Source organism: Macaca thibetana, chromosome 19, assembly GCF_024542745.1.
Source record: "Macaca thibetana thibetana isolate TM-01 chromosome 19, ASM2454274v1, whole genome shotgun sequence".
In the NCBI taxonomy this organism is placed as follows: Eukaryota; Metazoa; Chordata; class Mammalia; order Primates; family Cercopithecidae; genus Macaca; species Macaca thibetana.
In genome coordinates, this window is record NC_065596.1 from 48,296,042 (window position 1) to 48,311,454 (window position 15,413).

A 15,413-nucleotide genomic window follows, 5' to 3' on the forward strand; every position below is an offset into this window, starting at 1 on the left:
GGTTCAGTTCAAAACAATGCCTCCCTTAGGTCTTATTTAGTGGCGGGCACAGAAGATTGAAAATGAATAGACATGGTAGTTAAAGAAAAAACTATATTTGAGAAAAAAGCAACATGAAGGCCACACTTTGCTGATTGCCGGTCTATACTGTTGCATATTTTTCCTAGCCCTAGTGGCAGTCTCTGCCAGCGTTTTTTTTCCCACCAAGCCTAGAATCAGAAATAGCAATTGCAGTTGCATTCCCACTTCTGTGCCTCTTCTGAAGTTGGTCTCCCTGCTGGAAATGCTGCCTCCTCTCTTTTCCATCTGTCCAAATGTTATCTAGAAAGCCCTCCCATTCAGCTCCGTGCTTTCTCCCTTCCTGAACTCTGCTGGTGTGCTCATTTGTGGGCTGGTATTATCTGTGTGTTCATGTGTTTATGGTTTCTTCCCAAGCTCCCAGAGCACCTGGTGCAGAGCACCATGTTCTGCATTCAGTGAGAGCTCAGGAGTGGCCGTGAACACCCAATACCAGCACAGCCCCTCCATGGACCTAGAAGGAACCACCCTTTGCATGAGACAATGGGACACATCCTTGGTTAAATTAGCAATAACAGTAGTTATTTTTGTTTAATGGCTCTAATTTCTCAGATAGGAGTCAGGGTCTGTTGCGGAAAGGGGAATGTTAGAAATCATGGAAAGTTTAGGGAGGAAAGAAGACAGCATTAAAGAGAAGCACAAAGTGTTATGGCAGATATGTCAGTCAGCCTTAAAAGCAAGAATGGCCAAGATACATTTTAAGTACTGGAAATAAAGATGCCACTTTAGCTGTGGGACCTGAGTAAGCTGCTTAATGTTGTTTAACTTATGCAATTTCCTCATCTGGACAATGGAGATAGCTATTGTACCTACCTCATAGGGTTGAGAGGGGCATTAAATGAATTAAACACATCAAGGACATAGAGCGCTGTCCAGTACCCAGTAAGTACTTGCCATTTAGAGCCCGGCATGAGCCTCCTGACTCCAAGGCCAGTGATGACTTAGAGCAATGATGAACCAAGCCAAAGACCCCAGACTGTCAATTGAAGGATGAAATTAACACCTTAAATGTGCAGTTACCAAAAGATAACTGTATTATAAAGCTGGGCACGGTGGCTCATGCCTGTAATCCCAGCACTTTGGGAGGCCGAGGAGGGCGGTTCACAAGGTCAGGAGATGGAGACCATCCTGGCTAACATGGTGAAACCCCGTCTCTACTAAAAATACAAAATATTAGCTGGGCGTTCTGGCGGGCGCCTGTAGTACCAGCTACTCGGGAGGCTGAAGCAGCAGAGTGGTGTGAAACGGGAGGCGGAGCTTGCAGTGAGCCGAGATTGCGCCACTGCGCTCCAGCCTAGGCGACACAGTGAAACTCTGTCTCAAAAAAAAAAAGAAAGATAACTGTATCTTTTTCACACTGCTGTTAAAGGCATACCTGAGACTGGATAATTTATAAAGAAAAAGAGGTTTAATATACTCACAGTTCCACATGGCTGGGGAGGCCACACAATCATGGTGGAAGGCAAAAGACACGATTCACATGGCATCAGGCAAGAGAGAGAATGAGAGCCAAGCGAAAAGGGAAACCCCAGATAAAACCATCAGATCTTGTGAGACTTAGTCACTACCATGAGAACAGTATAGAACAGTATGGGGGAAACCACTCCCATGATTCAATTATCTCCCACAGGGTCCCTACCCCAACACGTGGGAATTGCAGGAGCTACAGATTTGGGTGGAGACACAACCAAACCATATCAATAACCATACTTCAGAAATTTCTTTTCTTTTCTTTTCTTTTTTTTGAGATGGAGTCTTGCTCTGTGGCCAAGCTGGAGTGCGGTGGCACAATCTTGGCTCACTGCAGCCTCCACCTCCCAGGTTCCAGCGATTCTTCTGCCTCAGCCGCCCAGGTAGCTGGGATTACAGGCACACACCACCATGGCCAGCTAATTTTTTTTTTGTTTTGTGTTTTTTCAGTAGAGATAGGGTTTCATCATATTGGCCAGGCTGGTCTCGAACTCCTGACCTCAGATGATCCACCCACCTTGGCCTCCCAAAGTTCCATGGTTACAGACATGAACCACCGTGCCAAGCCCATGCTTCAGATATTTCTAAGACAAGAGGGCTAAAATTAAATCAGATTTCAGTTTAACTAAAATTGATTGGGTGATTTTATGTGCTACATCCTGGAGGTACAGAGATGACTAAGGCGTGGTTGACCTCAGGACTTAGAGCCAGGGAGATACAGTTGTGTGTTGATTAACGATGATTAACGACGGGCTGTGTTCTGGGAAATGTGTCGTTAGGTGATTCTGGTGTTGTGCTCGTGTGATAGAGTGTACTTAAACCTAGATGGTATGGCCCAGTGGTCCCCAACCTGTTTGTCACCAGGGACCGGTTTCATGGAAGAAAATTTTTCCATGGACAGGGAGGTGGGATGGTTTTGAGATGAATCTGTTTCACTTCAGATCATCAGGCATTAGATCCTCATAAGGAGTGCCACCTAGATCCCTCACATGCACAGTTCACAATAGGGAATAGGGTTCGTGCTCCTATGAGAGTCTCATGCTGCCGCTGATCTGACAGGAGGTAGAGCTCAGGCAGTGATACTCACTGGCCTGCCCATCACCTCCTGATGTGCGGCTCAGTTCCTAACAGGTCACGGCCCGGCCCATGGTCCCTGGTGTAGCCCACTCCACACCTAGGCTGTATGGTATAGTCTATTGCTCCTAGGCTACTGACCTGTACAGCACATACCTGTACTGAATACTGCAGGCAGTTGAACACAATGGTAGGCATTTGTGTGTCTAAACATAGAAAAGGTGCAGTTAAAATATGGTGTTGTAATCTCATGAGACCACCATCATATATGTGATCCATCATTGGCTGATACATTATTACCAAGTGCATGATGTATATCTTTTCATTATATTCAGCAAAGTGCCAAGGTGGATAAGCAGTATTGGAAGAACATTATCCAGGTTGAAGAGGATATTGAAGGATATTGAAAACTTATGAAATATGAAAAGATATGAAAAACTTACATTAAGCCATAAAGATTCAGTTATGACATTGTTGATTCATTGAAAAGGGATATGAGGTCAGATGCCATGGTTCATGCCTACAGTAATCCCAGTACTTTGAGAGGCCAAGGCAGGTGGATCACTTCAGGTCAGGCGTTCAAGGCCAGCCTGGCCAACATGGTGAAACACTGTCTCTACTAAAAATACAAAAATTAGCCAGGCATGGTGGTACATGCCTGTGGTCCCAGCTACTCAAGAGGCTGAGGTGGGGAATCACTTGAATCCAGGAGGTAGAGGTTGCAGTGAGCGGAGATTGTGCCACGGAACTCCAGCCTGGGCGACAGAGCAAGACTCTCTCTCCTAAAACAAACAAACAAACCAAACAAACAAAAAAGAAAAGAAAAGAAAAGAAAAGAAAAAAAAAGAAAAGAATGGCTCCTGAATTGGTCTTGGGAGAAGCTGTCTATATGTGAAAGGCAGCAGTCTGGGGCCTCCCTGGTTTTTGGTGAGCCCAGTGCCATCTAACAAGAAGAATTGCTCTTCATTTGCTTGGCCAGGTGGGGAGCAGCTGAATTTGGTCTGTGTTCACTTAGTCTGCAGCAGAGCTCACTAAGTGCTCTGAAGGTAAAACACTGAAGTGAATGTGTGGATCACGTATCATCTGGGGATGTGAATCTCCCATCAGAGCAGGGACAGGATTATTCTTTGCAGCGGTGACTAATAAAGTATTCTTTTACATCTCTACAGGACTTTATGCTTTCTTTGTTGCATGTGTAATGAATGAAAATCTGGTGTCAGCCTCTGTATATACCTTCACTTCTTGCAGAAAGTGATTAATCACTGTATTAGTCAGGGTTCTCTAGAGGGACAGAACTAATAGGATAGATGTGTATATAAAGAGGAGTTTATTATGGAGTGTTGACTCATGTGATCACAAGATGAGGTCCCACAATAGACCGTCTGCAAGCTGAGGAGCAAGGAAGCCAGTCTGAGTCCCAAAACCTCCAAAGTAGGGAAGTCAACAGTGCAGCCTTCAATCTGTGGCCGATGGTCCAAGAGACCAGAAGCTGAAGAACTTGGAGTCTGATGTTCGAGGGCAGGACGCGTTCAGCACAGGAGAAAGATGGAGGCCAGAAGACTCAGCTAGTCTAGTCTTTCCATGTTCTTCCACCTGCTTTTTATTTTGGCCACGCTGGCAACTGATTAGATTGTGCCCACCCAGATAGGGGGTGTGTCTGCCTTTCCCAGTCCACTGATGAAAATGTTAATCTCCTTTGGCAACACCCTCACAGACACACCCAAGAACAATACTTTGCATCTTTCAGTCCAATCAAGTTGACGCTCAATATTGACCATCACAATCACATTGTAATGAAAGGTAGAACATCTGATTAAAATGTTTGCTTTCTCTATTATAAGAACTTCACTGGGTCCTATATTGGGTAGTGCCTGTGTACTCAACTCTTCTTTTAGACATTGCTGTAGCAGTGACCAGTACTGCGCAGGGGAAACCTGTCAGTACCTCCCTGCAGCCTCCTGATTCCTGCCTTGGGACCTCTGATGCTGGGACATGGGATTCCCATGTGTCCCCATTCAGCACTCACACATGTGCAACCTGGAAATGTAGGGGAGGTAATATCCCTAGGGAAACCCTTAACTCATGGAGGCTGATGGGTAAATGCCATCCCTTTCTTCCCTGTGGTGGTGGTGACATGTGGTTCCAAGACACATTTCATCAAGCTCCTTGGGTGTTCCCATAGGACCAAGCCATGCATCTGAAGTGGTGGCCAACCTGCCTGCACATCTGCCAGCTGTGATCATAGATGAACATCTGCCACAGGCTGTGCGTTCATGTGAACCTGGATCAAGATGGGTCCCTTCTGAATTTCTCTTACATCCCTAGTGCCAAGAACTCTTTCTTTCTTATCCAGTGGAAATGTCCCTTGTGTCACAGGTTGAGTCTTCTCTGTCAAGGAGGTAGTCTTCCCTAGGGTAAGTCCTCCTCCCAGCTTGGATTATGAATATTTATAGAAAAACTTTGGGATTGGAGATGGGAGGGGCCTTTCTTTTTCAAGAAAACTCAGCCTTCAGGGTGTTGGTCTTGTCGTGGCCTCCAACAAGCCTGTTTTGAGATGGAAAGCTGAATAGGGATCCATCTGTTCTTGGCTGTGACTGATTCCTTGCCCAGTATTCCGAATCTCGGCTTTACCTATTTGGTGGAATATGACTACACGGGAATAAAAATTGTATCTTTCTAATATTAAAAATATTATCCTCATTACACAGGAAATGAAGTTAAGGCATAAAAGAAAGATAAATGTGAGCCTCTCACAGGGACACTGAAGAAAATCTAGAAATTAAGTGCATGAAAAAACATACATTAAGTTTTTTATTAAATTGTCAGAACAGTTTTTAGATACCTATTATAATACCTGGGGATTTTAGGTTCCCTCCAACTTCTTGTGTTGATACCATAAATGCATAAATTTATGGTACCATAAATTTTGTCATTGAGTGAACATCATAGAGCATACTTATACAAACCTAGGTGGTACAGCCTACTACATACCTAGGCTACATGGCTTAGTCTATTCTCCTAGGCTACAAAGCCTGTTACTGCACTGAATACTGTAAGCAATTGTAACACAATGCTAAGTGTTCATCCTGTTACCTGGCATTCTTATTAGCTGTTTACATGGTCATATTAAATTAAAAATAAAAACAAGGAATTCTGGGAAGATGACAGCAGAGCTTTCTACTTTTTACAAAATCATAAATAAAATAGAGCACTAGTGGCCAACCAAAAACACATGGATGACATTTACAACAAAACTAATTACAAGGTATCCCCAGAAACCTCAAAACACAAATGGCAAAGACAAACCGACAACAGCCACAAGACTTTTAGAGTATCAGTGTCTATGTGGAAGAATGCAGAGGGAACTAATGGGGTATTTGACGGACTAGAGAATAGGAGCATCCTCAAAGAGCAAACAGGTGTTAACTGGAAAGTGCAGTGGACTAATTTGGGAATGGTCACTGAAATCGGGAGGGGTTTTGTCCTCTCTTATCATGGACGAGCACAAGCTGCCTGGGGTGAGGTCTCAAGGGGCTGGAGGAGACTCCTATGGACTCTCTGAAATTGTCCCTTTCAGGGTAGGGTCCCACACTGAGAAGCAACTGCTGGGAATAGAAATTGAAGTGAGCAGAGTGGGGCCAATAAACATGAAGGAAGAAGGTCCAGATGAAAAAGCTGGAGGGGCACAGAGCCAGCACATCTCAAAAAGCAAACCTCCAAATTTTGGAGGAGACAGCATAAGTGAAGTGGGGGTTCTGTGAAATGAGAAAAGCTACCTGGAGGCACTCCTCCTTCTAAAATTTCAGGAAAATTAATTTTACATAAAAATGAGCAAGCAATTGAGGTCAAATCCCATACCAAGTTATTATTTTTAAAAAGAGATGAAAGAGCAGAATAACATTCCTTCAGACAGAGAAAACACATGGCAAAACATGCTCACAAACCAAATCAACACTGTAATCCTCTCATCCAAAATAAGGTAAAAGACACTGAGAAAATTATATAAGAAATGCAAGAAAAACATAAGTCAGAATTAGACCAGCAGGAAAGCTTATGGAACTGAGAAAAACCCCTAAAAATAGAAGAAAAAAAATTTCAGAAATGAAGACTAAACTAGGAGGAATACAAATGCAAATAGAACAATAGATAATGTCTTTAAAATAGCTGAAAGGAGAAAAATGTTAAAAAATAAAGGAGGAAAGAGATGAAATTCTATAAGAAGTTACAAATGTTTTGCAGATAGGCAAAGAAGATCCAACACCTACGTAATAAGAGTCCCTGAAGAAGAAAACTAAGGCAAGGATAGAAAACAAACACTGAAAACTATAGTTTCAGAAAAGTTTCCTGAAGTGAAAAATATTTGGAATTGTATGTTGAAAGAGCTCACCATGCTATTTCTGTGCCTAATACAGTCATGGCTCATGGTCTTAGGAAGCATCTAAAGCAGGTAGCAGCTTCACAGCATTGGATGCTGGATAAATTGACCAGTGTGTTTGCTCCTTGTCCATCCACTGGTTCCCACAAGCTGAGAGAGTGTCTCCCCTAATAATTTCCTAAGGAACATACTTTAATACGCCCTGATAGGAGACGAAGTAAAGATTTGCATGCAGTGGTTCATTAAGATGGATGGCAAGGTCCGAACTGATATAATCTACTCTGCTGGATTCATAGACATCACCAGCATTGACAAGATGGGAGAGAATTTCTGTCTGATCTGTGGCATCAATGGTCGCTTTGCTGTACATCGTGTTATACTGGAGGAGGCCAAGTACAAGTTGTGCAAAGTAAGAAAAATCTTTGTGGGCACAAAAGGAATCCCTCACCTGGTTTCAGGATGCTCACACCATCCACTGCCCTGACTCCCTCGTCAAGGTGAATGATACCGTTTAGATTGATTTGGAGACTGGCAAGATCACTGATTTCATCAAGTTTGACACTGGTAACCTGTTTATGGTGATTGGAGATGCTAACCTGGGAAGAATTGGTGTGATCACCAATGGAAAGAAGCACTGTGGATCTTTTGATGTGGTTCATGTGAAAGATGCCAATGGCAACAGCTTTGCCACTTGGCTTTCCAACATTTGTGTTACTGGCAAGAGCAACAAACCACGGATTTCTTTCCCCAAGGAAAGGGCGTCCACCCCACCATTGCTGAAGGGAGAGGCGAGAGAGCAGTGGTGGGTGAAACGGTGGGTAAAACAGAGCAATGGTGAAGTGGTCTCTGGGTAACATGTTAGATTTCTGTATGTAATTAAAAATAACATGGAATGATTAATAAAAAAAAAGAAAGAAAGAGCTCACTCACCATGTACTTGAGAATATTGATCCAGAATTGATAACTCAAAATGAATAACACTAAGACATATTCTAGTCAAATAATTGAACTAGAAAGAAAAAAATCATTTGCTTATTGCAGCAAGATGAGCAAGTGACTTAGAAGAGAAAGTCAATTAAATTATTTTTGGATTTTTTTTTCACAGAAATATTTTATGCCAGAAAAAAAAAATATGGAGAAATATGTTTAAGATACTCAAGGGAAGAAAATGGGAGGCAAAGATGTCATAGCCAGGAAAACTGATTTTTAGGTTTAAAGATTACTATTACCAATCTGCAGAAACTCAGAAAATAGTGCTTCCATGAACCTTTCTTGAGGAATCTACAAGAAAAAAAAGCTTCAGACAACCCAAAAGACTAGAAAGACAACAAGATAAGTTACTTATAGACCTTGGACTAAATGAGAGGAAAAAAGAAAGAGTATGGCTTATAATGGCTGTATGCTGGCTATATGTTCTGACACTGTAAATTTAGCACAGCTTTAAAAAAATAGGGGGAGACAGGAGCAGTCATATACAAAAACATTTTTAACTGTTTTCAGTTAAAGCCTTTTAAAAAATTAATCATGCCATGTTATTTTTAATTATGTACAAAGATATAACATGTCACCCAGAGACCATTTCACCCACTGCTTTGTTTGGCCACAGTCTCTTGTCTCCCCCTTTAGCAATGGTGAGGCAGACACCCTTTCCTTGGGGAAGAGAAATCCGTGGTTTGCTGCCCTTGCCAATAACAAAAATGTTGGAAAGCTGGGTGGCAAAGCTGTTGCTGTTGGCATCTTTCATGTGAACCATGTCAAAACATCCAGAGTGCCTCTCTCTGTCAGTGATTACACCAATTGTTCCCAGGTTAGCACCCCCTTGAGATTGGAGGTGGTTGTATTAATATCATTAAACTGTTGCATCCAAGAAAATTATGAGATATTCTAACTATATTATCTTCTGTGTTTTAGAGAACTGGGGCTCCCAGTCTGGCAGAAAAGAAATATAGATGTAATTCAGAAGAGATGTTAAAAACTTTGATTTAAATGAGAAGTTATCAATATAACTCGAGGCATTTTATTTTAAAAATATTATGTGTATGTATGTGTATGTTTGTGTGTATGTATATTTCTGGTTCTGACTAATGAAAAGACCTAGAAATGAGCACCTCTTGTGCCCAGATTTTAGTTTTAAAATATCATTTCCCACTAAAAGAAATCAGAGCTCTTGGATAAATGGCTGATTCCAGATCTGTGGTAGAAAATGTCCAAAATGGGGCCAGTCAGGGTGGCTCACACCTGTGATCCCAGCACTTTGGGAGGCTGGGGTGAGAGGATCCCTTGAGCCCAAGAGTTTGAGACCAGCCTGGGCAACACAGTGAGAACCCATCTCTACAGAAAAAAAAAGGTTTAGCCAGGTGTGATGGCATGTGCCCTGTAGTCCCAGCTACTCAGGAGGCTGAGGTGGGAGGATGTCTTGAGCCCAGTGAGTCAAGGCTGCAGTGAGCTGTGATCACACCACTGCACTCCAGCCTGGATGACACAGTGAGACCCTGTCTAAAAAAAAGCAAAAACAAAAACAGAAAGAAAGAAAAAGAAAGAAAGAAAGAAAGAAAGAAAGAAAGAAAGAAAGAAAGAGAAAAGAAAGAGAGAGAGAAAAGAAAGAAAGAAAGAAAGAAAAAGGAAGGAAGGAAGGGAAAAGAAAAAGGAAAAGAAAGAAAAGAAAGAAAGGAAAAGAAAGAAAGAGAAAGAAAGATGTACAAAATAAAACAGGAACATTTTATTATACTAAATAGTGAGGAAGTTAGCAGAGACTTTAAGATCATGTCAAAAGGACTCAGGAGTTAATTTGAAAAAGATCTCTATTGGCCAAAGAGAGCTAAAATTGGCCATGCGAGCTAAAGTAAGAGAAATATTTGTAATATGTCAAAACATCAAAATATGTTTAAATCCACAGATTATTATGATTTTAAAGTAAAACTGGATTAGTCTCCTTCAGAGGACAATAGGAATCCAATACATGATCTCTTTTTTGAGATGGGGTCTCACTCTGTCACCCAGGCTGAAGTGCAGTGGTGCAATCTCAGCTCATTGCAGCCTTCACCTCATGGGCTCAAGGGATTCTCCCACCTCAGCCTCCCGAGTAGCTGGGACAATGTGTGCACACCACCACACCTGGCTAATTTTTGTATTTTTTGTAGTGATGAGGTTTCACCATGTTGCTCAGGCTGGTCCTCTACTCCTGGGCTCAAGTGATCTGCCCACTTTGGCCTCCCAAAGTTCTGGATTACAGGTGTGAGCTTCCATGATCTTAAAATTAGTAAATAAAGGGAAAGATTCAAGCATTCATCCTGTCTTTCCTAGGTGATGTGGGCCAATAGCAACCAGAGGTAGAAGAGGGGATGTATTTAATTATAAAAATATTCCAACTAATGAATAAAGAAGAAATGACAGAATTGGAATACCACATGTTAATGGATTTAGGCATTGTGCGTTAACAGCTGCTCACGTCACAAAAAGAAAATCGTCAGATTTTGTTTATTTCCTAGTGAAAGAACTCACCACCATCTATGGTATTTCTAAATGGACTGAACCTGAGTCTGATCCAGCCTCTGGATCCAGCTGCCAATTTGCAAGAAATACAGAGGAATATGTTGAATTATACTAATAGTATCAATCATCAAACCAGACTGAATAACTACAGGTCAAAGGTCCCAGCGTTTTCAACAGATAAATTACAGTAAAAAGAAAGGGATGGAGGGATCCTGCAAAATGATGAGACACCTAAAATACACATCAACATTTAAAAAAATGGCAAGACTATAGTGTCTAGGGTGCATACCTAGGGAGAAAATCACCCCCTTCTTCCCTAGAAAAGCAAGGAAGTGATCATTATAAAAAGCCAGGATGGACATTTCTTTCATTCCTTTAGGGGAGTGGGAGGTGTTGACAATGGGACAAGGAACATGGAGGGATTTTGGGGTGGGCTGGTTTAACTGTTTCATCTTCTCTCTCTCTCTCTCTTTCTTTCTTTCTTTCCTTCTTTTGCAGAGTTTCACTCCGCTGCCCAGGCTGGAGCACAGTGGTGCAGTCTTGGCTCACTGCAGTCTCGACTTGCTGGGCTCAAGTGATTCTCCCACCTCAGCCTCCTGAGTAGCTGGGACTACAGGCTCAAGCGATCCTCCATCCTTGGCCTCCCAAAGTGCTAGGATTACAGGTGTGAGCCACTATACCTAGCCATCAATCCTTTTTTTAATGGATTGGCTTTAGCATTGATGGTTCTCAGACAAGATCGGGTGCATTCAGGGTGGTGTGGCCATAGACCATTTGACGGTTCTCAAATTGTTTCTTATTGTTCAATATCATTTCTCCAGTTTGAGCATAAATGTCTTAAGAAATGAATTTCTATTTTATCCAGTACTAAAATGTTTTCACAGCAACAGACTCCAAAGAGGTAATCAGTAAGTACCCGCAGTTCCTAGAAGATGCACCTACTGATAATCATTACAGGCAACTAACTAGTGTCCAATTAGCGGTCAAAAATAACAGGAGCGAGTCTCTGTAGCCATTTTTAGGCCTTGCCTCCAAAAAAATGTGCCATTTGTCCTGTATGACAGCAGGTGGCATATCAGAGACCCATCTTTCCACATATTGCAGGGTGACCTGCCTGGTTTAGCATTTAGCAATCAGACTTTTTATAGCAATAAACTCCATGCTGAGTAGGCAACAGACGAAAAAAAAAAATTGCCTTTTATGGCACTTCATGATAATGGCTTTATTGCCAAAAGCCGTATTAGCAGAAGATGAAAGATTCGATTTATAATCTCCTGAATGTCTGGATGTTCAGCCTGTTTCTGCCCAAGAAGAGATCAGTGACTGTGGAAAATGTATTTGAAGGACAATCCACAGTGCTATTCCGCTTTGCTGAGGAAGAGTCCACACTCTTTTCCCTTTCATGCCAAAAGGGAGCACACATAACCAAATGAATGAGTTCATGCCGCTCTGAACTTCAGCACCAGAGTGAAGCGTTGAGATTTAGGACCACCCGACTCCTTGTGATGATCTAAAAGCGACTTAGAACAATTCACAGCAATGTCAGAAAAAACTTCCTGCTTTTTGAGACAACAAAACCAGATGGAAAACTGCTAAAATGGCTCAAGTATGTGGCACTTTTATAATGTTTATGTGGCTCTTGAAAAAAAGCACTTTAATTGACTTTTTTGCTTCCCATGTCCTAGTTCTGTCAAAATCTCTTCTGGTTTTGGGCGGGGGGAGGAACTTAAACGAGAGAACACGCCATTCAGAATATACTGTTAATTGCTATAATTCAGAAACAATGTACTCCTTCTCTGGTCCTGGCCAAAAAGCCAAGGGAGAAAGGCAACAGAAGGGAAAATTTAAAATAAAACACATTTCTAAAGATGGCATTGAAAACAAAGCAAACAGTGGAATTGTACTGGCAAGAAATTTCATTGGGCCAGGCATGGTGGCTCATGCCGGTAATCCCAGCACTTTGTGAGGCCAAGGCAGGCAGATTGGCTTGAACCCAGGAGTTCAAGACCAGCCTGGGCAACATGGTGAGACCTAGTCTCTATAAAAAATACAAAAAATTTAGCCAGGCATGGTGGCTCGTGCCTGTGGTCCCAGCTACTCAGGAGGCTGAGGTGGGAGGATGGCTTAATCCAGGGAGTTCAAGCCTGCAGTGAGCCAAGATCGCGGCATTGCACTCCAGCCTGGGCAACAGAGCAAGACCCTATCTCCAAAAAAAAAAAAGGAAAAGAAAATTTTACTGGGTGGCCCACAGGAGCATCCAGCCCTCTGTGTGACCTAGAGAATACCACTAAACATCTCTGTTTCATATCATCTTCATATAAATAAGGAAGTTAATACACTTTTACCTCAAGTACCAAATATCATCAGTGCTGAAGGAGAACTTGATACCTTATTTACTTGCCATATTCTATGCATGAAGTATCTCAAAGGTGTTGTGCAAATAAATGCTATTCTTCTCATCCTTAGAAGGTGTGGGTAATGGATTTAAAAAGCACACAAAGAGATAAAAACTTCTTCACTTTCTTTATGAACAAATTTGACCTTGGGTTAACTTTTTAGTCCTGTTCCCCTGGAAACCTGATAAAGGTGGAACGTCGGCTGTGTCACCAGGTTGTCCTTAGATGGCAGAAGGAGGTAAAGAGGTGAGCGCATGGAAGAGTGAGTAAGTCGTGCTAAGTATGGCTGATTTGGGGCCATGGATCTGACTAGACCTCAGAAAACCCCCAACGTGGGATCTTAATAGAACAAAATCAGTATATAAATTTAAATTGTGGGTATATTTTAGTCATTTTATCATTATTGTTTTCTCTTTTTTCATCTTTTTTATTTAAAAAAAATTATTTAAAAGTCACCACCACCAAAGTCAAGAAACAAATAAGACAGGCATGGTGACTCACATCTATAATCCCAGCACTTTGGGAGGCCGAGCGGGGAGGGTTGCTTGAGCCCAGGAGTTCAAGACCAGCTTGGCCAAAATGGCAAAACCCTGTCTCTAAAAAAAAAAAAAAAAAAAAAATTAGCTGGGTGTGGTGGCATGCACCTGTAGTCCTAGCTACTCAGGAAGCTGACGTGGGAGGATTGCTTGAGCCCGGGAGGCAGAGGTTGCAGTCAGCCGAGATCATGCCTCTGCACTCCAGCCTGGGCAACACAGTGAGATCCTGTTTTTGTTTTTTGTTTTTTTAAAGGCTTGTCATTACGTCATTACATGGGGGCACTTTGCAAATGTTCTATAGGTAATGGTTTGTTATTATTATTGGGGTCATGGAGGCAGGATTTTTAAATGAATTGAGGTTGGACTGGAATCTTGCTAATGTTGAAAATGAGGACGACTTTGTGAATGGGATTTGCACAGATGGAAGGATTTGGAGGGCAGCGTGGTGTACATTAGGTAAGTTCTCGGGTCAAGACTTGGATTCTAGTATCTGCAAAGTCATTCTTCACCTGCTTTCCAGTTTCTAAAAATGTGGTGGTGTTGTTTTTTTTCTCTTCTTGAAGGTTTATGGTGATATTTATTTTTTTGAGAAAATAACTTTACTATAATTTTAGTGAGGTTTAGGAATAAAGTGAAGGTAGATACATAGGTACAAACTATTATTTTTAAGATTTTTTTTTTTTTTTTGAGAGAGAGTCTTGCTCTATCCTCCAGGCTGGAATGCAGTGGTGCGATCTTGGCTCATTGCAATCTCTGCCTCCTGGGCTCAGGCAATCCTCCCACCTCAACCTCCTGAGTAGCTGGGACTACAGGAGTGCAACACCACACCTGGCTGATTTTTGTATTTTTTGTAGAGACAGGGTTTTGCCATGTTGCCCAGGCTGGTCTTGAACTCCTGGTCTCAAGCAATCCTCCTGTCTTGGACTCCCAAAGTGCTAGGATTTTAGGTGTGAACCACCATGCCAGGCAAGAGGAGATGTTATTATTATTATTTTTTAAAATTTTTTTGAGACAGAGTCTTGCTCTATTGCCCAGGCTGGAGTGCAGTGGCACAATCTTGGCTCACTGCAAGCTCCGCCTCCCAAGTTTACACCATTCTCCTGCCTCAGCCTCCCGAGTAGCTGGGACTACAGGCGCCTGCCACCATGCCTGGCTAATTTTTTGTATTATTAGTAGAGATGGGGTTTCTCTACTAGCCAGGATCCTTCCAGCTTTGTTGAGGTATAATTGACAAAAATTGTGTATATTTACAGTATACAACATGATATTTAAATAAATACATATACACACACATTGAGAAATGATTAACACAATCAGCTAATTAACATATTCATTTTCACTTAGTTATGATGTGATTTTTTCATGGTGAAAACATTTAAGATCTATGCTTTTAGTGATTTTCAAGTATACAATCCATTACTGTTAACTGTAGTCACCATTCTTACATTAACTCTCCAGGGTTTATTCATCCTGTCTAGCTAAAACTTTGTAGTCTTTGACTGATATGTCCTCATCCCCCTGCCTCACCCTACCCCTGACCATAAATGTGTAGGTTTATTTCTGAGCTCTCTATTCTGTTCCTATGTGTCTGTGTGTCTGTTTTGATGCCAGTGTCATACTGTTTTAATTACTGTAGCTTTGTAGTATATTTGGAAGTCAGGTAGTGTTCTTGCTCTAGCTCTGCTCCTTTTGCCTCAAGATTGCTTTGTCTATTTGGGTTTTTTTTGCAGTTCTATATGAATTTTAGTATTTTTTTCTCTTTGAAAATTGCCAATGGAATTTTGATAGGAATTGCACTGAATCTGTAGACAGCTTTGGGTATTATGGACATTGTAACAATATTAATTGTTCCAATTATTGAACATAGGATATCTTTTCACTTGTTTGTTTCCTCTTCAATTTCTTTAATCAATGTTTTATCACTTTCAGTGTACAGATGTTTCACCTCCTTAGTTAAATTTATTCTTAAGAATCTTATGTTTTTTGGCCAGG

At 41.6% G+C, this 15,413-nt stretch overlaps 1 protein-coding gene and 1 pseudogene across 1 annotated transcript in view; both read left to right on the forward strand.

The window, feature by feature from the left end:
- PEPD (peptidase D) overlaps nucleotides 1-15,413 on the forward strand; it is an 873,572-nt gene that overhangs the window by 214,411 nt on the left and 643,748 nt on the right. The window lies entirely within an intron of this gene.
- LOC126943309 (40S ribosomal protein S4-like) lies at nucleotides 7,037-7,835 on the forward strand (annotated as a pseudogene).